General features: G+C 49.8%; 1 protein-coding gene across 2 annotated transcripts in view; it reads left to right on the forward strand.

The window, feature by feature from the left end:
- ABR (ABR activator of RhoGEF and GTPase) overlaps window positions 1-26,920 on the forward strand; it is a 192,998-nt gene that overhangs the window by 62,272 nt on the left and 103,806 nt on the right. The gene's annotated exons all lie outside the window — the stretch shown is intronic.

The following is a 26,920-nucleotide window of genomic DNA, read 5'->3' on the forward strand; positions in this document are numbered from 1 at the left end:
AGACCAGGCTGTAGGCCAGAGCATGATGGGAACTTCAAATGTCCCAGCACCACCCCTGGATGCTTATGCCAAAGGGAATGGTGAATCGGAAAGAGCATCTGGAAACCAGGAGGTGCTATCCTGCCTTTTCTAGAGTCTTGACTGGCTCTTCACCCCCGTCCACCCCGGGAGCAACAGTGTGGAAGTGCCTGTTGTTGAAAGGGGCTGCCTGGCCCCATCCCAGCTTATGACTGGAGATCAGTTTCCGGCATACTTTGTAGGTAGCTCTAGAGGCTCTACTTGGCCTGAAGCCCAGAATCCAAGTCTTCCCGCCTCTTTTCCCACCACAGGCCTCCCCCAGGCTCAACTTCTCAGTGCTGTGGTCTTTCCTCACTTTCTGAGGGTTAACTCCAGTTCATTCACAGAGAAATCCGAGACCAAGAGCTTTGCCTATTGCCTCTGCTCCCAGCTCCTTCCATGTATCTGCCATCTCCCTTTTCTTCCTGTTCCCCAGGGACTACTCAGTAGGTGCTTGTTGGCAGGTTCAGAGAGGCCCTGGTTCATTCATCAGGAGATCAGTGTCCCCAACCTGGTAATTTAACTGCTGTGTTTGTCAGGGTCCAGCAGGACACAGATGGCACGCTCAGCCCGGGGGGTTTGGAGAGAGCTTGGAACAAGACTATGACCAAAGTGAGGGCAGAGCGAGGGGAGGGTCTGGATCCCACACCTGGAGACACAGAGGCCCCATGGGTGGCTTCCTGGCAGGAGCTGCAGCCTTCAGGGAAAGCACGCAGCCTGGGTGGCCCACAGGGAGGAGCTGCAGGGAGAGAGATCCCAGCCTGGCACCCCTCCCTTCCTGTGACCTCAGGCTGGGGCAGAAAACAGGGTGGAGGGCCAAGGAGAACGGACCTGGAGGGGTGTGCTCCGGGTAACATGATGCTCTCTGGATTCTTCCCCATTTGCTAAGGGAGGGTTAGAAATACCCACCCCAGGACTTCCCTGGTGGTCCAGTGGTTAAGAATGTGCCTTCTAATGCAGGGGACTTGGGTTTGATCCCTGATCAGGGGAACTAAGATCCCACAAGATGCCCATCTAAGATGCCCACTAAGCTGGTGCACTGCAGCTATTGAACCCGCGTGCAACACATAAGACCTGATGCAGCCAAATAAATAAATATTTTAAAAGAAAGAAAGAAAGAAATACCTGCCCCATGCATGTCCTGGGGCTGTAAAAATCAGCTAAGATAATGAACAGTGACGACATGTGCTCATCGTATCATTTAATACCAGAGTAAGGGATAATTGTTGTTGTTGATAAACACTCACTGGGTATCCCCCACAGAACGTGTCTTACACATTCTCACTTCTGGGGAGTCTCATTTTCAAGGGACATATGGGTAAAGGAACGAGAAATTGCAGAATTGCAAGAGCCTGGATTTGAATCCCAGAGCCCCTGCTTAATGTTCATATGCATCGAGCAAGTCATTTAATGAGCTTCCCTGTGGTGAAATATACCTCACTGGGGTTCAGAAGAGAATGGATGCTGTCATTACCATTAGCCAGTGCTCGGAGGATCTACCAGCATCCCTCATCCCTCAGCTGGGTCCAGACTGAAGGGGTTTAAGTTTGTCCCCCCCAAAATGTGTCAGTCTTAATCCCTCACATTCACCCTCACTCACTATGTGGAATAAAAAAAAAGTGAAAATGTTAGTTGCTCAGTTGTACCTGACTCTTTTTGACCCCATGGGCACTGAGCTCTCCTGTCCATGCAATTCTCTGGGCAAGAATACTGGAGTGGGTTGCCATTCCCTTCTCCATGGGATCTTCCTGACTCAGGGATCAAACCCAGGTCTCCCGCAGTGAATACGGATTCTTTGCCATCTGAGCTACCAGGGAAGCCCCCCACCCATCATAGACCAAGGTAAAATCACTATCCTAAATTTTGTGTGAATCATTCCCTCTTTTTCTTTAGAGTTTTATTACTCAGGCATGTGTCCCTGAATGATATAAATGTAGTTTTGTCCGCAACTTATATAAATAGACTAATAGTAGAAGTATTTTTCTGTGACTTGCCTTTTTCTGCTTTAAAGTATGGTTTTGAGACTGGTCATTGTTCTTACCTATAGCTCTAGATTATTCGTTATCAAAGCTTCGTAGAATTTCCATTATAGGAATAAACTACAGCATATTTGGTGGTAATAATGGTACACCTTCGTTTTTGGACAGAATCCTAAGTCGGAGAATCATTTTACTCTACAACACAGCTCACACACCTTATATATATGTACATATAACTGTTTGAATTAGTTTCATAAAATCATCCTCCCTTAGTATGTGAGGTGCTCCTTTTCAGTCCGTTTCAAAAGTGACTTGCCAGGATTTCCCAGGTGAAGAATCCGCCTGCCAGTGCAGGGGACACAGGTTCAGTCCCTGGCCAGGAAGAGTCCACGTGCCATGGGCAGCCAAGCCTGTGAACCACAACTATGGAGCCCCTGCTCTACGAGAGGAGAAACCACCGTGATGAGAAGCCCGTACACCACAACAAAGAGTAGCCCCCGCTCACTGCAACTAGAGAAAGTCCACCTCAGCAACAAAGACTCAACACAGCCAAAAATAAATCATTAAAAAAAAAAAAAAGACCTGCCAAACTGATTGCATGATCCACTAATGGGTCAGCCTGCAGTGGCTGGATGCTCTCCCCCAAGTGTCCCGTTTGGTGGCCCCGTGGTCCTGTGCCCAGCAGACATGCCCAGGGCACGGCCCTGCTGCTTTTCTCAGGGCTATCTGCCTGCCTACTGCTTGCCACGAGACCATGGTGGTTCTCGTCCTTCCATCTGTCCAGGCTATAGGCTTCTTCCCACCCCTGTTGGGCATGTTCTAGCTATGGCCTTGCCCTTGTAGTTGCTCCATCTCATGGACTATGGCATGAGGGACACCAGACCCCGGGATCGTGTTAGAATTGTGCGTGCAGTAGAATTACTGATTTAGTTGGGTAGCAAGAGAGAGGGTGGTGTGTGAAATCAGATGGATTCCAAGCTTAGCCATTCAGTAGCTGTGTGACCTTGAGCCAGACATGTGACCTGTGTCTCAGTTTCCTCATCTGTAAAATGGGGAGATTACAACTGTAGTACCTACTTCATAGGGTGGTGTGTGGCTCACATGAGTTAATTCATTGTGTAAGTGATGGCTATTATTACTACTGAGCCCACCCGGGCATCGGGGCTAAAATCTATCCATTTCTTTGTTAGCATCCCTGGGCAGAGGAACTATATTGGGAAGTGGTCAAAATACCCAGTTAAAACGAACTTGGAAGTGGCTAGAAGAGCTGGTTCTGCACTCAGAATTCATGTATTCAGATCTCAGCTCCTCTGTTAACTAGCCTTGTAACCATGGGGGATGAGGATTGAATGCATTACTATGTGGACCAGCGGAGAAGGCAATGGCACCCCACTCCACTACTCTTGCCTGGAAAATCCCATGGACGGAGGAGCCTGGTAGGCTGCAGTCCATGCAGTTGAGAAGAGTCGGACATAACTGAGCAACTTCACTTTCACTTTTCACTTTTATGCATTGGAGAAGGAAATGGCAACCCACTCCAGTGTTCTTGCCTGGAGAATCCCAGGGATGGGGTCTCACAGAGTCGGTCACGACTGAAGTGACTTAGCAGTAGCTTGTGGACCAGGCATATGGTAAGTGGGTACTGTCTGCCCACCAGATAAAGCCTCCTGAGGGTGGAGGCTGAATCTGCTTTGCTTCCCAGTTGTGTCCCTACTATCTGGCACATAGTAGGTGACATCAGGTTATCTGTCAGTTGAATGAAGGGAAACTGTGTTTACCTTCCTTGGAGAAAAGTTTATTCAGCTCCTTCATCTATTTTTTGATTAAGTTGGGTTATGTGTCTTTTGATTGTAGAATTGTAAGATTTCCTTATATAATATAGCTACAAGTCCCTTATCAAATATGTGATCTGCAGATTTCCCCCATTCCTTGGGTTGTCTTTTCACTTTTTTCTTTTTATGTTATGTGTATTTTACTTGTTTTACTTTTGGCTGCGCCACTTGGCATGTGGGAATCTAGTTCCTCTACTAGGGATTGAACCCACGCACCAGCAAAGTCCCTCTTTTCATTTCTTGATGGTGTCCTGTGAAGCACATGCGTGCTCACTTGCTCAGTCATGTCTGACTCTTTACAACCCCATGGACTGTAGCCCACCAGGCTCCTCTGTCCATGGGATTTTCCAGGCAAGAATACTGGAGTGGGTGGCTATCTCCTCCTCAGGGGATCTTTCCCACCCAGGGATTGAAGCTGCTTCCCCTGGTCTCCTTGAGCTCCTGCACTGCAGGCGGATTTTTTACCACTGAGCCTGCAGGGAAGTCCCCCTGTGAAGCACAAAAGTTTTCAGTTTTGATGACATCGGGTTTATCTCTGTGTTCTTCGTTGTTTGTGCCTTTGGTGTCTTATCTCAGAATCCTTAGCCAAATCCAAGGTCATGAGCTTTACCCCTATTTTCTTCTAAGAGTTTTGCAGTTCTTCAATCCATTTTGCGTTAATTTGTGTGTGTGATATAAAGAGCCCAGCTTCATTCTTTCGTGGGTGGATATCCAGTTGCCTCAGCACCATTTGTTGAAAAAAACTATTGCATGATCTCAGCACCCTTGTCAAAAATCAGCCAACCATACATGGATGTGTTTATTTCTGGACTCTCGAGTCTACTTCATTGATCCGTATATCTAGAGAGCCACCTCCCATCTCTGACAGTTTACCAACTCTGCCCATCTGCTCTAGATAGTCCTGGAAGCCGCCCCCCCGCAGGAAGTGCTAACGGAACATCCCACAGCGGAGTGCGATCTCCCTAGCGGCCCCTGAAATTAATCACTTTCCGTATCTGTCAGGGTGACCACGTGGAGGGCCCAATGTGACCGGCCCTTGAGGGCACACGGAGGGGGGGTTCCATGGAGATGTGCTTTCCCTCCCTGCACTGGCGCGCCTGCACATCTCCTCCCAGAGCAGGGTGCAAGGTCCCAGAGCAGGGCTGTTTGTGCTGAGGCCCATCTCCTGATTGGGTGGATACCCTTGATGCAGGCCAGGTAGGAGGGAGCCTTGGGCGGGAAGTGGCCGTTGGGATGGAAGGGAGGGGAGCATTCCTGGAACTAGAGGCATCTTCGGCAGGACTGCGGCCTCGGGAGGGAAAGCCTGCATCCATGGGTAGGCATGGGGAGGCTAGAGAGGGCCACTAGCATCACCAGGCTCTCATCCTAACATGGCTTCCATCCCCGTTTCCTAGTGTGTATCTGTGTGTGTGTGTGTGTGTGTGGTGTGAGCCGGTGACTTGACCCCCATCCTTTCTGAGGGCTTGTTTCTTCTGGTTGCAGGACGTTTGTGCTTTAAGAGGTCAGTGGCTTTTGGCCAGTATGTCCTTGGTGCAGTACTTTGTTATCTCACATTGACTCCAGCCACTGAATAAGACTCCCCAGGGCAGCCGGAGACCCTTGTGGCATGGGATGGAGAGCTGGGAGGATGATGCTCCGCGGTACCCTGGGGATGTTCTAGCTTGCACAGAGTTCCAGATTTATGGAACCCAGGCAGAGAACACAACTGAGCAGAGAAGTGTAAAGTTGTATTAATACCTGTTGGGTTTGGCAGGCAGGGCTGCCTGTGGGCTGAGAGAAGCGGGCATGCCTAGCTGGTGGGGTACTGGCTCAGAAGGGGGAAAGGGTGCCACATGGTAGTAGAGAGGCCCAGGGTACAGTGTGTCCTCCCGCCCCTACAGGTCTCCTAAGGCTTTGGAGATGACTCTTCCCCGAATGACAGCCACTGCAGTGACACTGTATTTGTCAGGGACCCGGGAGGAGAATCCACTTCTTTCTTCCTTAGATCCCTAGAAGCAGCACTGGGGGAGAGCAGAGATTTCTGTAAAGTGCGCCCCTCTCTTCCCTCTTCACTTGTTCTCCCCCCTTGCCCGCCCCTGAGTGGGAGCAGAGCATTGTGAGCTGAGTTGGAATTGCTCACTGCCTGAGAATTGCATCAGCCCCGCCTGGCAGGCTGGAGCGGGAGCCAGTTGCTATGGTGACCACTAGGCTTCAAACCAGTGAGAAGGATGGCTTAGTCTCAGGGTGTGGTTTTCTTGCCTTGGGATGATGACTTGGGATAGGCATACAGGGTCTGAATTCCCAGCCCTTACACGGGAAGATGCATCATCTGCTCAGGTGGGCTTGATAGACAGCTGCTCCAGAAACTGACATTGCCCAGGTTGGGTGTGTGTGACAGAGGACACAATTGACTCCCTTCTACCTCATACTGGGGGCCGTGGGTGATTTGACCAAGTCAACCAGCTTCTGGAGGAAGGAAGGGGACCAGGATGCAACCTTTCACCCAGAATGGAGGGCTCCTCTGAATCCCAGCCAATGAAAGCTGCTCAGGCTGCGGCATGATTTTTTTTTTCCCCAAAAACCACCGGACAGAGCTCATTATCTTGCTAAAGGTAATGGCTGCTTGGTCAAGCCAGCACCGTACTCTTAATACTTAGTTCAGATTTTGCCTGCAGTGGGAAAGGAGGTAAAAAGTCCACATTCTAGCCACATTGAGCACCTTCTGTGTGCTGGTTGGCACCCCAAACACTGTCTCATCATTTCATCATCTCCTTACCTCTGCACTAACTAGGCTGTGATGCTGTCTCCGTTCGGCAGGGGAGCAAGCCGTGTGACCTGGAGAGTTTAAGTAACCGGCCCAGAGACCTCAGCCTAAATCTTTGCATTTTATGTTCAGCGTTCTTTTGGATTCTAGATGCCCTTAGGACCAGGAGTTCTTACGATGTCCAGTAAAGAGACACACAGTACATCTAATGGAAAAATCTTGGCCATCTCTCTCTCCAGAGAAAAACAGTTTCTAGGTGGGGAATGGTTGACTGGAGCTATTTCTGATTTCTGAACGGGAAGAATGAGAGATGTGGGTGTTGCCTGCGGACAGAGGCAAACTCAGGAAGCCGTTGGTGAGGTCAGGACAGGGCGTTGACAAAGTCCAGACTTGGTATGGAGACAGCCGGGGATTTCTGCCTGGGGCCCTCGAGGGGTGCGGACCAATTGCCAGATGAGTTCTCAGCAGAGAGGGGTCTGGTGGACTGGTCTGGAGTAAGATGTAGAACCAGCGCACAAGCAGACCCTCAGGGAGAGCCGGCCAGTCGGTCATGAGATCTGACTTGCTGAGCCTATGAGGCAGAGTACCGGCAGTTAACACCCAGAGCGGGGCGCCACTCTTTTAAGTGCCCTTTAGATGTAATTACTCATTTCATTTTCACAGAATCCCTGAGAGTTTGGTTGGTACTGTTCCATTTTGAAGATGAAATAGAGGCACAGAGAGGGTGAGCGACTTGCTCCAGGTCACACAGAGGGTTAAGAGGTAGCGCTGGGGATTCAAGCCCAAGCAGTCTGGCTCTAGAGCGTGAGTTCTTGACCAGAATGTTCTATCATCTCTGCTTGTACCTTCTGGAAACCTGATAGTGAGTCAGCTGGTGTGGCCCACCCTGAGGAGTGTGTATGGGCATATGTGTGTGCACACACATGTGCACACACACGCGTACACCAGTATGCTGGCAATGGGAGGGAAGGCTCGTGGCTCTACTTGTGAGCTTCTGTGTGTTGATGGCGGCCCCTGTGTATCTGTCGGGGGGCCCAGGGGGATCTGTACCTGTGTATGATGCCCTTCCTCCTTCCCTGCCACCCTCTGTGTCTCCCAGGAGGCCGGGCGCTCCGCCCTCTCCGGTGTAGAGCTGTGGAGGATATTAAACGGCAGACCTTGAGCCTGGATGGCTGGTCTAGTTGCATTAAAGGGCCCAAGGTTCCAGGAAGGAGCTCAGATCTCAGGCTGAGAGTGAAGAGCAGCCCCAGGAGGAGCAGGCAGGGAAAGTGGGAGCACAGTTGTTGTGGAAAGGGGCCATTACCCTGTGCCTCTTTTGGTGCTTGGGTCACCTGTGTGCTGCCCACAGAACGTGCAGCTGCTTTCAGACCAACTGAGCTGCCTATCTTCCCCAGGGGCAGGATTGTAGGGATAAATAAGATAATAAAAATAATGAAATAACAACAACCATCCTTATTTACTACATGGCAGGCAGTGTTCCTAGTGCCTCTACTTGGACTAACTCATTTAACTGTCCAAAAGCTCTATGAAATAGTTTTATTATTATTATCTTCATTTTATAAAGGAAGATGCTAAGGCCCAGAGAGGGTAAGCAAGTTGTCTGACGTCACACAGCTAAAACTGGGATTTGCGTTCCCACAGCCAAGCCCCAGGTGGCGCTAGCGGTAAAGAACACACCTGCCAATGCAGGAGATGTAAGAGATGCAGATGTGATCCCTGGGTAGGGAAGATCCTCTGGAGGAAGGCATGGCAACCCGCTCCAGTATTCTTGCCTGGAGAATCCCCTGGACAGAGGAGCCTGGCGGGCTACAGTCCACAGGGTCAGAAAGAGTAGGACATGACTGAAGCCACTTAGCAAGCACACAGGCAGCCGGGTTCCAGAGCAAGTGCTATGGAAGCACAGGACACAACTGTATCTTTCATGGCTCCCAAGGCAAGCCTTCGGATCGTGTAACCTTTCTGTGCCTCCAACTCAGGATCTTGTTTTTATTTTCCCGAGAGACTGGGCTGTGCACACTGCCCACCCACAGGTCCCATGGGTGAGATGTGGCCTCTGACATCAGCCAGTTTTTGTGGGAGCTGTGCCCCCTTCCCCCCCCCCCCCCCCAACCCCCTTGCTCAGATGCTCAGGCATGGAAGGGATGTTTTTAGGAACTCTCCAGGGAGCAGAGGCAATTAACCTCAGCCCCTGCCGCTCTGGCCTCACCCCACCAGTCTGCCTAACACAGGTAGCTCCTGGGGTAGGGTGAGTCCACTGGCATTGGCAGGTTGAACCTGTAGTGGGCGCCTGGGTGCCGCCTGGTGGGGGAAGGAGTATTGAAATTGGAGACGACAATCGCCCGTCCAGTTTCGATGCATGATACAGGATGCTCGGGGCTAGTGCACTGGGATGACTCAGAGGGATGGCATGGGGAGGGAGGTGGGAGGGGGGTTCAGGATGGGGAACACATGTACACCCATGGCGGATTCAAGTCAATGTATGGAAAACCAAATTAAAAAAAAAAATGAAATTGGAGCCGACAAATGCCTGGCAGCCCCTGCCTAGAGCAGAGCCAGGCTTGTCTTGTGCCAGGAAGTTGGCAGCATAGCAGAAACAATCTATGAAGATGGAACCTGGCTTTGTAACTCAGAAGGTGACTCAAAAGCCCTCTTTGGGAGCTGATGGGCTCCGGGCCTGGTTTAGTCCCCTTGTGCTGTGCTGTGCTTGGCTTAGTTGCTCAGTCGTGTCTGACATCTTGTGACCCCATGGACTGTAGCCCGCCAGGCTCCTCTGTCCATGGGATTCTCCAGGCAAGAACACTGGAGTGGATAGCCATGCCCTCCTCCAGGGCATCTTTCCAACCCAGGGGTCGAACCCAGGTCTCCTCCATTGCAGGCAGATTCTTTACAGTCTGATCCACCAGGGAAGCCCAAGAATACTGGAGTGGGGAGCCTATCCCTTCACCATAGGATCTTCCCAACCCAGGAATCAAACTGGGGTCTCCAGCATTGCAGGTGGATTTTGTACCAGCTGAGCTACCAGGGAAGCCCTCTGCTAATTCCCATGAAAGAGTTTCTCTGCTGTTGATCCTTCCCTATGTGCTCTTTTTAAAACAATGTTTATTTATTTGACTGCACTGAGTCTTAGCTGTGGCATGTGGGATCTAGTTCCCAGACTAGAGATCAAACCTGTGCCCCCTGCATTGGGAGTGCAGAATCTTAGCTACTGGTCCATCAGGGAAGTCCCACTATGTGCTTTTTTTTCCTGAAGTTATCTTTTATTCTAGTTTTAAAGTTGCAGTAAAACACATATAAAGTTTACCATCATAATCATTTTCAAGTATGCAGTTCAGTGGCATTAAGGACGTGGTTGCACAACCGTCACCACCATCCGTGACCAAAACTCTTCATCTTGCAGAACTGAAAGGCTGTATCCACTGAACACTAACTCCCCCTTCTTTCCCCTCCCCTAGCCCCAGCGACCATCATTCTGCTTCCTGTCATTGAATTTGACTACTCTAAGAACATTGTATAAGTGGAATCGTACCGTCTTTTTGTGACTGCTTATTTCACTTAGCGTAATGTCCTCAAGGTTCATCCACACTGTAGCACATGCTGGAATGCCCTTTGTCTTTAAGGCTGAGTAATATTCCATAGTGTATATATGCCACAATTGGTTTATCCATTCATCCATCAGCGGACACTTGAGTCGCTTCCACCTTTTGACTGTCGTGCATAGTGCTGCGGTGAACATGGGTGTTCCCTGTCTACTTTGGGGCTTGCTGCAGACATCAGCAACAGGCCATCCTTGGGGTTTGGTCAGGGATGGGCCCTCTGACTCTGCCCCGGGAGAGTGGGTGGCTCCCCAAGCTTGGCGCCCTGGTGTCTACCTCTACCAAAACTAAGACGTCAGCACTCCTGGCCTCAGCCTGCTGCTTGAGGACATTCCGGATTTCCTTCCCCTCTGCCTTTAGAAGAGGGTGCTGTGTTCCTGGTTCTCTCCTGGAACAGGAGAAGAGCAGCAGGGGTGCACCAGGAGCCCGGCATTGGGTATTAGGAGGAAGGGATGGTGAGGCGTTGGGAGGGGACACGGAACCCTTCTGAGACTGGGGTGGCCGACTGACCTCACATGGAGGAGCTGGAGGGCAGGCTGATAATACCAGGGAACCAACATGGTTCTGAAATCCCCGTGACTGAGCACAAGCAAGGTCTGCTGCTTGCTCACGCTGGTCTGTGGCAAGAGGCAGGGCCCCTGCTCCACAGGGTTACTCAGGGACCCAGCCTGATGGAGGCTATAGCATCTGGAACCCATGGCCTCCAAGGTCACTGCCGCAGGGGAAGAAGGAGAAGGAGAATTGGAGGCAGAGGTGTCAGGGCCTGAAGGAGGTGGGCGTGTCTGTGTATGTGTGTGTGTGCATATGTGTGTGTGTGTATGCATGTGGGCAAAGAGCAGAGATGAGCTGGCCGGGGGAACCTCATTGCCCTTCCTGGCTTTGCACCACCCAGAGGAAAGATGACTTTGGTGTTCCAGTCATTGATTTGGAGAGTTCCCGCCATCTTCCCTCGGTGGGTGACAAAAGGAAGCTGAAGCAGGTGAAACCCCTGGACCTCGGAGGGAAAGAGAGAAGGACATGAGTTTTGAGGTAGCTTCTTATGACCCTAGACAATCATAGAGATTTTTTTAGGGTCTAGGGAGACTCTGTGGAGCACCAGCAGCTTGGACTGAATACCAGCGAGCCGGGCCTCCTGGCAGTGATGCACAGAGGTGCAGGGTGTTTCTGAGGATGTCCAGGTGAGGGTGTGCAAGTGTGTGCAGGTTGGGAATGTCTTGGCTGATTCTGCAGAGAGAGGGGGGAGCTTGGAGTCACCAGGCTCTGGGATTGAAGGGATGATGTCAAAGACGGGGGCAGAGATTCTGATCCCTGCTGCCACCAATGTGTGAAGGCCTCTTTAAGAGTCTTACCAACCTCTCTGGATCTTGTATTAGATATTTGTCCTCTGAATTGGCCCTGCCTTCTTCTCAGCACTAGATTGAGAGTCATTTAATTTTTCATAAATACCCCCAAGGACTCATGAAACCATATATGGGAGAGGGGCCCTGAGGAGGCCAGTCCGGGCTGGTGATAAGTGGACTTGGATCTGAAGGTCATTGTCATAATGGTCCTTTGATTCTTCCTCCTGCGTCGCCTCCTGGCTGCTCCCCCTTCTCCCCCTTGGGGGCCCAGTCGCATTTCCTACCATCAAGCCGGGAGAGAGGAGGAGCAGAGCCTTAATAAATCAGATCAGTCCACGATCATTACTTGTTATCAATTCATGACAGTTCAGAGGGGAAGCAGGAGGCAAGGGAAAGCTGTTAACTCTATCAAAGGTTAGAATTCCTATAGGATTTATCAGTGACCTCCTGGCCTCAGACCCTAAGTAATTGAATTGGCTATTATGGGAAGAGATTAGAGGATTTTTAAGGGACTGTATCAGCCAGTCCCCTGTTATTCAAGATCCACTGTGTCCTGAGTGCTGTGAATAATACGAAGTGAATAGAAGACGGCCGTCCTTGTCTTCCAGACTTCTGCCACCTAGTGGTAAGCTGGAGTATGTGCTGTGCTGCGCTCAATCAGTCGTGTCCAACTCAGCGACCCCATGGACTGTAGCAGGCCACGGGATTCTCCCAAGAATACTGGAGTGGGTTGCCATGCCCTCCTCTAGGGGATCTTCCCCACCTAGGGATTGAACCCTGATCTCCCTCATTGCAGGCAGATTCTTTACCATCTCAGCAGGAGAATACCAAAGACCAAATGAATATGAACTTGACTTTCTTCGTAGAGGAATTTTTTTTCTTCTTTTTCGGTCTGGCTGGCTAACGTACTGTTTGTGAATGCTCTCCTTGTTTGCTCTCTCTCCCTGATCTTCGGGGCAGCCCTGTGGACTGGGCAGGGCAGCCATGTCATCCTATTTTACAGTGAGGAAGGAGAGGCTGTGTGGGGCTGGGACCAGAACCCAGATCTGACTTCTGGCCCCGGTGTCCATTTATTATATCCCATTGACTGGCTGATGGTAGCACAGCTGGGGATACTGAGTCTTGCTTGGGGTCTGTTCCTGTCACTGTGTCTGGTACATCATTTAGGAGCTGTTTGTTGAACGACTGTTGCCCATTTACACATGAAGTAGGTTTTTCTCCACTATGGTGAGGTCATTTAGTAGTTCTGCATCGTTATTCCTATATGTTTGGTGGACATATAAGTGCATTTCCTACAGAATAATTAGGAATTTTAGGCCCCTTTACCTGAGTGGGGACTTAGGTCAAGTACAAAAAGCAATAGACTTGGTCCAAAGAGCAGGCTTGATGGTGTGGTTCAGTTGTTTCTTAGCCAGGTGACTGTGGATGAGACCAGAACCTCTTTGAGCCTCAGTCTTCCCCTGTGTAAAATGGGTGTGTAATATCTGCTCTGACAACATCCCTGGGTTTTGAGAATGAAATGAGATCCTGGCTGTGGGCTTGTTATGTGCACTGTTAAAACACGGTGCAGATAATAGCGTTTTTCATCTGTCTCTCTCAGCCTGGACACTGTGAAGCTGCTCTCCTTTTTCTGCCCAGGGCCAGCATTGGCTGGTTCTCCATCCCTCGCCTGCCTCTCTGCTACGGATGCCCCCAAACCTAGGACTCCTTTGTTTCAGACCTTGGAGTCCTGGCTTCTCCAGGCGGCCACAGTTTCTGCCTCATTCCCCGGGGGAGCCGGGAGGTGGAGGAGAGGCTCTCGTCACCATGGCAACCAGAGAGGCTGAGCCGCACCCCCGCGGGGGGTCTGAGCCTGTTCTCAGCAGCGGGGGTGGAGCCAGAACCAAGCGCTCGGGCTAAGCGGCCCGCACCTTGGGAACCAGCTGTCGGGGCCCCTCTCTGCTCTGTCTTCCTGTTGCTCCTTTGCGCGGCTAGTGCCGGGGCACCAGGCCTGCCTGGAGGCCCAGGGGTGAGGAGGAAGCCATCCTGCGGTCCAGGCAGCTGCTGCAGGCCGAGGCTTAGTACTTCCCACCCCCCTATCCCCCACAACCGGCGTGTGACTGGGTCAGGGGCTGCCCCCTGTGCCTGCCCAGGGTAAAGCCCTGTCTGTGCACCTCCATCTCCTCTTCACCAGCAATCCTTCCAGTCCTTCAGGACTTAAGTCAAACCGTGCCTCTTACAAATCACCTTTCCTGTACTTGTCAGACAGCCTGGCTGATGGCTTCCTGGGGCTGTTTTGGAGTTGAGTTTCATTTGACTTTAGGGGCTGTGACCTCGGGGTCCTCTTCTGAAACTGGTGATTCTCAACTTTACAACACATTAGAATCACCTGGGGAGCTTTTAACAGCCCTGCTGCCCTGGCCACCCCTCACCAATTTAATATGGATCTCTGGGTTGGGAGCCAGACACCAGACTTACCAGGGAATTCCAGTGTGTAGAAAAGGTTGGAACTGGTGTCTTGAAGTTCAAATTTTATTTTATTTTTTATATATATTTTTTAATTTTGGCTGCACTGGGCAACTTGCAAAATCTTAATTTACTGACCACAGATCGAACCTGTGCCACAGTAGTGAAAGCGCCGAGTCCTAACCACTGGACCACCAGGGAATTCCCAAGTTCAAATTTTAAACACTCCCATGGCCTCTGACGCCTTGCTTGATGCTAAGCTTACTGAATGCAGGCTGACCAATGAACAGTTGGGTCTACTGATGAAGCAAAGCCTGCTGGAGCCTAGCGCAGTTGTATGTTTTCAAAGCTCTGATTTGCTTTTTGTTTTTTTTGTTTGTTTGTTTTTTGAGGACTAGGAGATCCCCGAGGGCCCTTATTACTCAACAAGAAGACTGGGGTAGCGAGGATAATAGTTACTTTTTAATTTAGCACCTGTCAAGAACCAGGTGCCTTGCCTTGCATTTATTTTTTCATGTTGTTGTTGTTTAGTTGCTAAGTGGTATCTGACTCTTTTTCGACCCCATGGGCCACCAGGCTCCTCTGTCCATGGGATTTCCCAGGCAAGAATACTGGAGTGGGTTACCCTTTCCTTCTCCAGGGAATCTTCCTGACCCAGGGATCAAACGCACGTCTTCTGAATTGCACGCAGCTCCTTTACCATTGAGCCACCAGGGAAGCCCCTTATTTTTTCATGCTACGTGCTAGGTTGCTTTAGTTGTGTCCAGCTCTTTGCACCCCTATGGACTGTAGCCCACCAGGCTCCTAGCTCCATGGGATTCTCCAGGCAAGAATACTGGAATGGGTTGCCATGCCCTCTTCCAGGGGATCTTTCCGAACCAGGGATAGAACCAGTGTCTCTTGTTTGGCCTGCATTGGCAGGCAGGTTCTTTACCATTAGTGCCTCCTGGGAAGCTCTAGTTTTTCATGGGGACCCCGCAAAAACCTCATGAGGTATAGGCATTGTCTGTTATCCCTGTTTCAGAGATGAAGAAACTGAGGCTCTGGAAAGTCAAGTAGCTTGCCCAAGGTCACATGGCTTTTAAGTGACAATACTGGGATTGGAACCTGAGTCTGACTCAAAGCCCATGCCCTTGACTACTGTCCTGTCCTGGCTCCCAGCTCCCTCTTCCATCAGTTGTAGAGCAGGAGGTGCTGAGAATGAGGTGACTTGACCTGTGGGAAAGATGCTGGTCTCAGAAGACCTCACCTTGGTGCCATGCCACCTCTGAGGGGACTCCCAGTGGATTTCTGGGGTCATCTGGGGTCACGGGGCCCTGAAGGTGTCCAGCCTGCTCTCCTGTGCCTTCAGCTGACCTCTACTGAGGATTGTTCTGCCCAGATGCTGTCCAAGTTCTTTCACCCCCATGTCCCACAACCAGCCTGAGACATGGCACTGCTATTCTTGTTTCAAAGATGAGAAACTGAAGCTCAGAGAGAGGCCAGAGCCGACTAGCTGATGATCCGCAGAGCAGTTTTCTGGGTTCTGTGGCCACTCAGCTCCAGACTCTGAGTCTCCCTTAGCTGTCTTGGTTTCCACCAGATCGTGAGGGGAGGGGAGGGCAAGGTTCATAGCCCCGTGTACCCTCAGCTGTGTGAAGGAGATGAGGCCACCGTCTGCCTCAGAACCGGCCCCACTTGTCCGGGATGTCCTGGCTTGCTGGGAAGGTGGGGGAGTTTGAGGATTTGGGGGGAAATGATCCCCTGGATGGGGGGCATGGCAACCCACTCCTCTGTCCAGGAGAACCCCATGGACAGAGGAGCTTGGCAGGCTCTAGTCCATAGAGTCACAAGATTGGCCATGACTGAAGTGACTGAGTGCGCATGCGCGGCAGCTGTGTCTACCTCCTGGGGGAGGGGCTAACATCGGGAAAGCACCTGCGCGTGGTTTCACGGCAGGATCATCACCGGCCTGAATCCACTGCCCGGCATCCAGGGGAGGTCTGAGAAGTGGGCTGAACCATTTGCTGGGAGCTAGTGACAGGAATGGGTTTCCTTGGTGGCTCAGCGGCAAAGAATCTGCCCGCAATGCGGGCTTGATCCCTGGGTCGAGAAGAACCCCTGGAGGAGGAAATGACAAACCACTCCAGTATTCTTGCCTGGAGAATCCCATGGACAGAGGAGCCTGACGGGTTACCGTCTTTGGGAGTGAGACACGACTTAGCAACTCAACAACAGTGACAGGAATGGCAAATTGGAAGGACTCGCGTGGTACAGGAGAAGGGATTCCAGGACCTTGGCTTCAGCTGCACCAGCCTGTTCATCAGTGCCCCGAGCAGAAGGGCATGGTCCTGCCCCGTCTTTGAAGCTCTGTCCCCTCAGGGAACGGCCTCTTCCTTCCCCTCTTCTCTCAGTTCTGTCAAGGCGCCCCCAGACCCTCTGCCAGCTGGCCCTCTCCCTCAGGCTTTGACACAGGTTGTTTCTTCCCCTCATGGGTCCTGAGAGCAACCTGCCCAGGTGGTTTATTTATTGATTTTTTTCTATTTGTACAGGTCGTACCTATTATAATGGCTGAAGCACAGGTCCTGGAGTCACACTAGTAGTATTCAGACTGGTTCTCCATTTAACAGCCTTTTAAACTGAGGGCAACTGACTTAACCCCCTATGCTTTCACTTCCTTGATTATAAATGAGAATCATAATGGTACTACTTAATTTGTTTTTTAATTTTTTTTAATTAAAAACTTTTTTTTTAATTTATTCAACTATGCCAGGTCTTAGTTGCAGCATGCAGGCTGTTTATTGCGGCATGCGGGGAACCTGGGCCCCATCCATCAGGAGCTCTGCATCTTAACCACTGGGCCACCAGGGAAGTCCCTTAAAAATCTTTTTAAAGCACACCAATGTTAAGCATGCTGGTGGTGGTCTAGTTGCTAAGTCGTGTCTGACTCTTGTGACCCCATGGACTGTAGCCTGTCAGACTTCTCTGTCCATGGAATTATCCCGGCAAGAACACTGGAGTGGGTTGCATGCCCTACTCCAGGGGATCTTCCCGACCCACGGATCGAACCTGCGTCTCCTGCATTGCAGGTGGATTCTTTACCACTGAGCCACCAGGGAAGCCCAATGTTAAGCATACAGTTTAATGTGAACTCCTACATACTTCTACTCATGTACCCCACCCAGATCAAGATGTAGAACGTTTCCAGTAACCTGGAATGTTCCCTCATGCTCCTTCCCAGTCAATACCTGCTGCCTCCCTCGGCCCACCCCCAGGTAGCCTCTCCTGTGAACTTTCATCAGTTTGTTTTCCTGCTGCTGAACTTCATAGGAATAGAATCGTGCAGTGTGTGCTTCTTTGTGTCTGGATTCTTTTGCTCAACATATTGTTTGTAAGATTCATCTATCACAGAGTTGCTCTGAAGGTGAAAAGAGGTGGGTGCACAGCACAGGGCCTGGCAAGGCACGGATGGCAGTGAGCATGCTAGAACCACCCTGCAAGGTCGGGAAGGGGGGATGGAGTCTGTGCCCCTGGCCCTGTTACCGCCTGACACAGTGAGTGGCATACGGAGACTTATTTTTGGCTGCGCCAGGTATGAGTTCGGCACACGGGATCTTTGATCTTTGTTGCTGCAGTACTCGAGATTTTTAGTTGTGGCATTCAAACTCTTAATTGCAGCATGTGGGATCTAGTTCCCTGACCAGGGATCAAACCCAGGCCCCCTGCTTTGGGAGCACGGTCTTAGCCACTGGCCCACCAGGAAAGTCTCTACATACAGAGACTTTTGATGCTCTCTGAAGATGTTTGATGGGGCTTTAGTGGGAAGCATGGTCAGGCCTGAGCTTCCCTCTGCTTTCTCCAAAGGTTTCCCCACCCCCACTCCCATTGAAAATGGGAGTTTATCAGCCTTTGTCCCTCTCCTGATGGTAGGGAAGGACAATTCCACACCTGGAACTCATCTTTATAATGCACCCACAGGTTCTTAGAGTGTCCAAGAGGAGATTGGAAAGATCCCTCAAACTGCCCTCAGCATCTCTTTTGGGGGTCAGGACACCAGGATAGATTCTTGGCAGTGTCCATCAGTCACTGGACATTCTCAGGGGAAGGTTGTAAATAGCTTGACACCTGTGTGCCTCCAGCCATCTGGGTGCCCCTTCCTCCCCCTTGTGTCTACTAGAGCTGGAGGTGGTAGAAGTGAGAGCTGGTCATTGGGTTTGAACCTACCGCCTCTGGCCACCTCTTCATATTACCCAAAAGGAGCATGTCTGAGATGATCTGACACTGGTTGCTTCATATCCTGGCATCTGTCAGAGGCTCCATCACAGGGCTGAAATAGGTAACTCTTTGATCACATGTGGTCCCAGTCTGGGTGATTCTTAGGCAATCTGGAGGTCACAGGATGCTGCCTGCATTATTACTCCACAGAGGAACATATGCATCAGGAGGAATTATCTAAAGTTAGCGATGCTCAGCAACAATGTGCCTGGTGAGACCCCCCTGTGGATAATGGTCCAAATCAACTGTCCCCAGTGGGTCCTGCCTAATGCTTAGCTCATAAGGCCCTCGGAGTGCTGGTCTGTGCCCACTTCTCCAGCGCTATCTGCCCCTCATTCCCTCTGCTCACTCAGTTTTCTAGCCAGGCCAGGCTATTTATAGTCCCCCTAAGGGGCCCTGCTGTTTCACACTTTGTGCCTTTGCCAAGCTTCTTCTCGTTGCCTAGAACTCTGCTCCTGTCCCCCATCTGCCTGGCAAGCACCCACACATCTTTCGAGATTCAATTAATTATATTAATAATAGCAGCTAAGATTTATTGGGTGCTTACTATGTGCTAAGTGCTTTGCCTGTGTTATCCAGCTTAATCCTCAAAGTAGCCGTATGTGCTCCATCTCTACGTCATCCTCTTTCGCAGCCATTGGTTTAACCAATATCCATTTGTAAGTGGCTACCTCTGAGCACAGAGCAGTTAGGAAGTGATGGAGCCCAGATTGGAGTCGCAGCTGTGTGAACCCAGGGTTCTTGTTCTTAGCCACAGTGATCAACTACCTTCCTTGGAGTATCACCCAAGTCCATCCAGCCACTCCCTTATCCATCCTGTTTCTTCCTCCCACCTCTCTGCCTTGCCTGTGAGGTGCTTCTGTCATAGCATCTAGGAGGTTTTCCTGCTTATTGGACTGTCTTCCTCTTCTAGACTGTAAGGATTTCACTTAAGACTGTGTTCATTTTAATTGGCAGGAAATCCAATATATAGGGGCTTGTAGTTCCTGTTTAGCAAGAAATGAGGTAGGCTGTTTCTAGTGTGGCTCATAGCTCAGTGAAAGTGAAAGTAGCTCAGTAGCATCAGGGAAATGTCTATGTTCTTTCTTGATTGTTTCCTCGAGGCAGCAGAATGGCCACTGTAGCTCCAGTCATCACACCTGAGTTCAAAGTGAAAAGTCCCTTTTTAATTGTTAAAGCAAATGCTTTGCCAAAGGACTTCCCTAGCATCTCATTGACCAGAACTATGTCAAATGGCCACTCCTGGTTGTAAGAGAGGCAGAGAAAGGATATTTTGCCTAGGACTGGGTTCATTGTCACTTCATATAAAAGTAGCATAAGGGAAGAAGAGAAGCTAGACACTGAGTAGAAGACAAGCAGTGTCTGCTAGTAGCCTAGAGAACAGAGACTGTGAATTATTAATAATTTCTCCCAAGTGCTTAGAATCTGAATGCTTTATAATTGTTCTGTGTTGACGGAGAAGGCAATGGCAACCCACTCCAGTACTCTTGCCTGGAAAATCCCATGGACAGAGGAGCCTGGTGGACTGCAGTCCATGGGGTCCCGAAGAGTTGGACATGACTGAGCGACTTCACTTTCACTTTTCACTTTCATGCACTGGAGAAGGAGATGGCAACCCACTCCAGTGTTCCTGCCTGGAGAATCCCAGAGACAGGGGAGCCTGGTGGGCTGCCGTCCATGGGGTTGCACAGAGTCGGATGTGATTGAAGCGACTTAGCAGCAGCAGCAGCAGCAGCAAGGATTTTGAAGACAAGTTTCAAACTAACTTTTTTAAAACTAATTTCTAAATTTACTGAGCTAAGTAAACTTGTTACTAATGAAGTGATATAAGTTGATACTAACAGATACATTATTTCAGGAAAAAGGCATCAGGTTATAAAAACATAAAAATATGTGAAAGGAGGACTGAAAATATACTATAGGAGTCTGGCAAATAAACTTAAAAAAAAAACAACTTGGGAAATTTTGGCAACATTGGCACAAAGTTGAATCATGGAGTCTCACTCAGATGCATGTGCCAACCAAGACTCACTCATTCCGTAATAAAAACTCTGCAACCCCCCCACAAAAAAAATTGTTCTGTGTTGTTGCCTTTCAGGCAACATACAGATATAAGCATATAAACTTTTTTTTTTTTCCAAATACTTTGGCCATCTGATGTGAAAAGCCAACTCATTGGAAGAGACCCCGATGCTGGGAAGGATCGAGGGCAGGAGGAGAAGAGGGCGACAGAGGATGAGATGGTTGGGTGACATCATCGACTCAAAGGACATGAGTTTAAGCAAACTCCGGGAGATGGTGAAGGACAGGGAAGCCTGGTGTGCTGCAGTCCATGGGGTTGCAAAGAGTCAGACATGACTGAGCAAGTGAACAACAACATACTGTACATACTATTGTTAATTTCTTTTTTTACTTAATAAGATGATGTAAATCATCCATATAATTTTAAATGACTACATAGTAGTTCATCTTGATGAAATACCATAATTTACTCAATAATTCCCTATAATTAATCATTCAGCTTGTTTTTAATGTCACAATCATAAACAGCCCTGTGATTAACAATCTTATAACTTTATTTTATGCACATTTACAATTAATTTCTTAGTACACAGTCTTAGATTATGCTGGGTTAAAATCTGTACCAGGACTTTCTGGGGTGGTCCAGGGATTAGGAATCCATCTTCCAGTGCAGGGGACTTGGGTTCAATCCCTGGTTGGAGAACTAAGATCCCACATGCCATGGGGCAACTAAGCCCTCACACCTCAAGTAAGTTCATCCTGTACAATTGGAGAATCTCATGCACCACAACGAAGACCCAGTGCAGAAAAGAAAAACAAAAACTATACCAACTATTAGAGCTTTTGATACCAAACTGACCCCAGAAAAGTTGTGCCAGTTGTACATATCCTCCAAGAAATTCTAAGAATGCCTGTTCCCGTACAAGTTTGGGTATTTTCCTTGCTGATTTGATAGGAAAATTGCAAAATATAGAAGTTTGCATTTTCTTTGGTTACAATTGAGGTTACATTTAACATATATATATATATATATATATATATATATATATATACATATTACACACTGGGCACTTGTAGTTCTTTTAATTTTCTGTTCATTTCTCTAACTCATTTAGCAAGTTGAGTTTTTCTCATTGGATTGCAAAAGCACTTTCTATATGAAGGAGACAAGGAGTATCATAGGAGAAGGGTTCATACTGAGCTATATTTGAAGGCTAAATAGGACTTCTATGGGTGGACAAGTGGTGAAGAGGGGGTTCTAGGTATAGGAACAGCGTGGGCAAAGATTCAGAGGTAGGAAACAATGAGTGTGTTAGGGCACTGTGTTAATTTCATAGGGCTACCATTAGAAAAAATTATCTCAAACTTGGTGACTTAAAAACAATAGAAATTTAGTTGCTCAGAGTCTGGAGGCCAGAGTCCAAAATCCAGGTGTTGGCTGGGCCATGCTCCCTGCCAAGGGACTAAGCTGGGAAGAATCCTTGCTTGCCTCTTCCAACTGGTGGTTCCAGGCATCCCCTGACTTCTGGCTGCATAACTCCGATCTCTGCTTCCGTTTTCACATGACCTTCTGTGTGTCTGTGTCTTCTCCCTGCTGTTACCTACAAGGACACATCATCTGATTCAGATCCGTCTTAGTCTAGAGGGCTTCCCCAGTGGCTCAGCGGTAAAGAATCCACCTGCAATGCAGGAGACACGGGTTCGATCACCAGGTCGGGAAGATCTCTTGGAGGAGGGCATGGTAACCCACTCTAGTGTTCTTGCCTGGAGAATCCCATGGACAGAGGAGCCTGGCGGGCTTACAGTCCATAGGGTCGCAAAGAATCAGACATGATGGAAGCAACTTACCACGCATTCACGCAGTTAGTCTAGGATCATCTTTTCTAGGGATCCTTAACTTAATTACATGTACAAAGAACTTTTTCCTAAATAAGGTCACATTTATGAGTGCCAAGGTTAGGATTTGGAGATATATATATATATATATATAGGGGCTTGCAGGGACATACCTAGAAAATGTCTGATATTATAGAACAGCAGAATATGACTCTGTAAAGGAAGAGTCAAATGATGACCATGAAAGGCCTTTTGCTGAGCAGTTTGGCTTGTGCCCTTGAAGTGAATGGGGAATTGTTGAATTTTGAATCATCAGATTTGTAGTCTGGCACTCACAGGGAAAGAGTGTTGGTATTGTCCTTGTAAGAGTTGATGAAGATGGGAAAAAGGATGGGGAATGGGGATATCTCAGGGTGTAGGATATGAACAGGAAGAGGGAGGAATTTGGAATGACTCCTTGGTTTCCAATTTGAATAATCTAGCACATTAACTTCAGGAAAAGGTTGGGTTTGAATTTCCTGAGGGTGGAGATGTGCAGGAAACAATCAAAGAGATGGGTCTGTAGCCCAGACCTCTCCCTAGAATATAAACAAAATTTGGGAGAGGGGAGTAAAGGAAGTGACAGAAGCCTGGGGAACACCAATTTCTCCCCCTCATTTTCTTGTGAAAAATTTCAAGCCTACCTAAAAGTTTAAAGTATCTTATAGTGAACACCCATGGGCCCACCATCTGGAGTCTATAATTATCATTTTTCTCCATTTGCTTTATCACACATCTATCCATCCCTCTTGAACATCATCAATGCATCTTGTTTTGTATGTATTTCAGGGTAAGTTGCAAACATTAGGTACGTTTCACTTTGACACCTTAACATGCAAATCAATCACTAGAGTTCAATATTTAGTGAAACACACAAATCTTAAGTGTACTGTTTGATGAAGTCGATGAATGCATCACTGTATACCCACATATCCCTGTCAAGATACATTTCCATTTCCCTAGAAAATTCCCTGTGCTCCTTCCAGTCAACTCCTGTCCCCACCTGACCCCTACAAGCAACTGCTATTTTCATTTTTTTTTTCAAGCATAAATTAGTTTTGTCTGTTCTAGAACTTCATGTAAGTGGAGCCATACAAGATGTGTTCCTTTTTATCTGGCTTCTTTCACTTAGCATAATGCCTGTAAAGAGTCATTTTTTTGTGTCTCAGTAGCTTGTCCCTTTTATTGCTGAGTGAAAGTCGCTCAGTCATGTCTGACTCTCTGCGACCGCATGGAATTCTCCAGGCCAGAATACTGGAGTGGGTAGCCTTTCCCTTCTCCAGGGGATCTTCCCAACCCTGGGATCAAACGCAGATCTCCCGCATTGCAGGCAGATTCTTTACCAGCTGAGCCACAGGGAAGCCTTTATTGCTGAACAGTATTCTATTATAAAGATGTGTGGTTTAGTCACTAAGTTGAGTCTGACTCTTTGGGACACCATGGACTGTTGCCTGCCAGGCTCCTCTGTCCATGGGATTTCCCAGTCAAGAATGCTGAAGTGGGTTGCCACCTCCCTCTCCAGAGGATCTTCCCGACCCAGGAATCAAACCCATGTCTCCTGTGTTGGCAGGCAGATTCTTTCCTACTGAGCCATCAGGGAAGCCTGTAAAGATGTGTAGGAATAACAATTTGGGGGAATTCCCTGATGGTCCAGTGTTTAGGACTCTGCACTTCCACTGCAGGGGGCATGGATTCAATCTTTGGTTGGGCAACAAAGACCCCACAAGCCAAAGGTGCGGCCAAAAAAAAAAAAAAAAAAAAGAAAAGGAATTTTTTAAGGGGTGGACAGAGAAAGAGGATTCTACCAAGGATACTAGAAGGAACAGTGAAGGCAGTAGGAAAAGCACCCAGAGAGAATGTCAAGGAAAACCATCTGGATCAGTTATAATTAGGTTTGACTACATATAACATAAAAACTAAATAACAGTGACTTAAATAACAGGCATTTTTCTTCTCTCAAGTGGAAGAAGTCCAGAGATAGACAGTCCTGGGGTGGTATGTTGGCTCACTGTGCCATCACTGGCCTAGGCTCCTAGCTTTGTACTCAGTTATATTCAGCACTGGCTTTTATCCTCAAGGTCACCTCGTGGTTCAGTATAGCTGCTGGAGCTCCAGCCTTCCTATCTGCTTTCCAAACTGGTAACAGAAGGAGAAAGCATGGAGAGAGGGGAAAAATACATTCCAGCTGAAACAATCTCAGAAACTTTCCTCAAAGTTCTACACATATCCACTTAATACTCATTGGCCAGAACTTCATCCCATACCCTGTACCACTAGGCAGAGCAGCCACTGAGCACATTGCCACTCCAAAGATAGTAAGATTTCTGATACTAGGAGGGGAAATGGATATTGGCTGTCAGCAGCGTCTTTTACCTTCTCTCTCTCTCTCTCTCTTTTTTACAGTATTTATTTATTTTGCACCAGATCTTAGTGGTGGCACGCGGGATCTTTGATCTTCATTGCAGCTTGCAGGATCTTTAGTTGTGGCATGCAAACTCTTAGTTGCAGCATGTGGGATCTAGTTCCCTGACCAGGGATGGAACTTGGGCCCCCTGCATTGGGAGTGCAGAGTCTTAGCCACTGGACCACCAGGGAAATCCCCTTCTCCCTCTTTTGACACCTGGTGGCCTAGCCATGTCCACTCAGCCTTCCTATCTGGGGACCTATGCAGACTGAAGGCTGTGCTTGGCAGATTTACATCCTCCAAGTTCCTAGGGCTCCTTCCTTCTCGAAGGGGTGGTGTCTCTATCTTTTCTATAGGTCCTTCTTTTCTGGTAGGAGTTTCCAGGGTCTCTGGCTGGCTTTCTGGGCTGTCAGGGTCTCCTGGAGTGTGTAATGAAAGGGGCAGTATCCAGAAGAATTTGCAGAGAGCTCTACGGACATTCTCTTCCACCCCTGGGCATCCCCGTTGCTGTGGCTGGGACTCTCACCTTGCCTCTTTGGTCAGCCTCCCCTGACAAGCAGGGCTTCTTCTCCAATCCTTATACTAATGGAAAGAGATTCCTCTAGAAAGTAATGAGATTCAGAAGGGGAAAGATGGCATTTGGAGACAGACAGACTTGGGTTGAGATCCTTTCTGCGCAAAGCTTTCTGAGACTCAGAGACTCTGTCTGTGACCTGGGGGTAGTGAGAGCAGCTTCCCCGGTGTGGCTGGGCTGAGCTGCGGTCCACGGCCCCCACTCTGATAAGGATGAATTGGGCACACATCGGGGAAGCTGGCAGCAAACTTCCCACCCTGTCATGACCCAGGTAGTTCCAGACTGTGCAGTAGAGTCCGGCCTCACCACCCTCCCTGTGGCCCTTCTACCCTTGCCCTGGGGAAATGTCCTGAGAGTGAAGGCGCTGGTCCTGTGACCCCTGGGAATTGGTCCAGCGTAGAGAAGAATCAGGGTGGCCTGCTGGAGCCTGAACTGTTGGCCAGAGCAGGGTTCACTGTAGCTCACACCCCTGACCTTGACTCCAGGCACTAACAGGGCAGCCTGGAGCCTCCTGGAGGACAGACGGGGGCCTGTGGCCTTTCGTTCCCTTCTGCTTCTCCAGAGTGAGTAGGTCTCACCAAACAGCCAGGCCCCTTCACAGTGCCAGACTCGGGCAGGCTGAATGCTGTGGCTTTTCTTCCTCCCTCTCGGCCCCTGGAAACAGCAGAATTCCTGCATGCCCCCATCAGTGGATCCCATTTCCTGCGTGCAGGGCACACATATCTTGGCAGCTGGGTCACTAGGTCCTCTGGTTCTTCATGTGCGCGTGTCCTAGGAAAAAAAATAATAGCTCACAGCTCTGACAGCTTAATGGGCCGACGGCACAGGAGAGGAAGTCGGTAGGAACAGGTGCAGTGAGGCCGTGGCGGGGGGGGGGCGGGGGTGGAGGGCAGGCGGCAGCCTCAGCTGCCAAAGGACCAGATTGGACTGAGTGTGGCCGTGGCCGGGCGCCCTGGTGACCCGTTGACACCATTCTCAGGCTGCCGGCTGCCCCGGGGGCCCGCGTGTTGTGACCGTGCAGAAGCCAGGGCCCCCGCCGAGAAGTTGGCTCAAGCCTTGGACCCGAGCGGCACAGTGCATTCCTCTGCCCAGTCACTCTCTGCACCCGTTCCCAAGGCCCCGCCGCGTGTCGGCCATGAGTGCCGGGCCCTCGGCGAGGGCTGACACCCAGTCCCCACCCCAGGGGTTCAGGGACAGATGGGCAAGATCACCAGGGGTGCTGGAAGGCCCCACGCTGTAGGAGTTCCAGCCTGGGACAGCAGGGAGGGCACCCTGGAGGAAGCGATGTTCGAGCGGGTGATGGGACAGACCCCGCCAGGGGTGGGGGTGGAGGAGGGTCCTCCAGGCCGCTGCAGGTGAGACCCCCCCCACCGATGGAGTCGGGTGGAGGCCTTTCTGAGGTGCTGTCCTGTCCCTGCTGCCCCATGGACCCGGCCTGCTGTCCGCGGGAGGGTGTGTCTGTGCGTGGGCTCTGGCCTCCGAGTGGCGCTGGCAGCGCCAGCAGGGTTAAGGGCAGCTTGACTTCCCTACGGCCTTCTCTGCCCTCCTTCTCCGAAGGAAGCCTCCGTGGAAATTACAGAAATAAGTGCCGGCTTTTGAGGACTCTGCTGTTCCCCCAGGTCCCTGCCAGGCCCGGGCCGCCTTCTCGCCCACGTTCTGCCAGCCTTGGGCTCCGACCTGCACGGAGCCTTGTTCAGAGGGGCGAGGGCTCCCTCGGGGGCCCTTCCTCAGCCCCCCACTCCCCCGAACCCGGCCCTGCTCCCCACCAGCCAGGGATGGGGCTCCGTGTACAATGGTCCCCA

This window comes from Dama dama, chromosome 5 (genome assembly GCF_033118175.1).
Source record: "Dama dama isolate Ldn47 chromosome 5, ASM3311817v1, whole genome shotgun sequence".
NCBI lineage: Eukaryota > Metazoa > Chordata > Mammalia > Artiodactyla > Cervidae > Dama > Dama dama.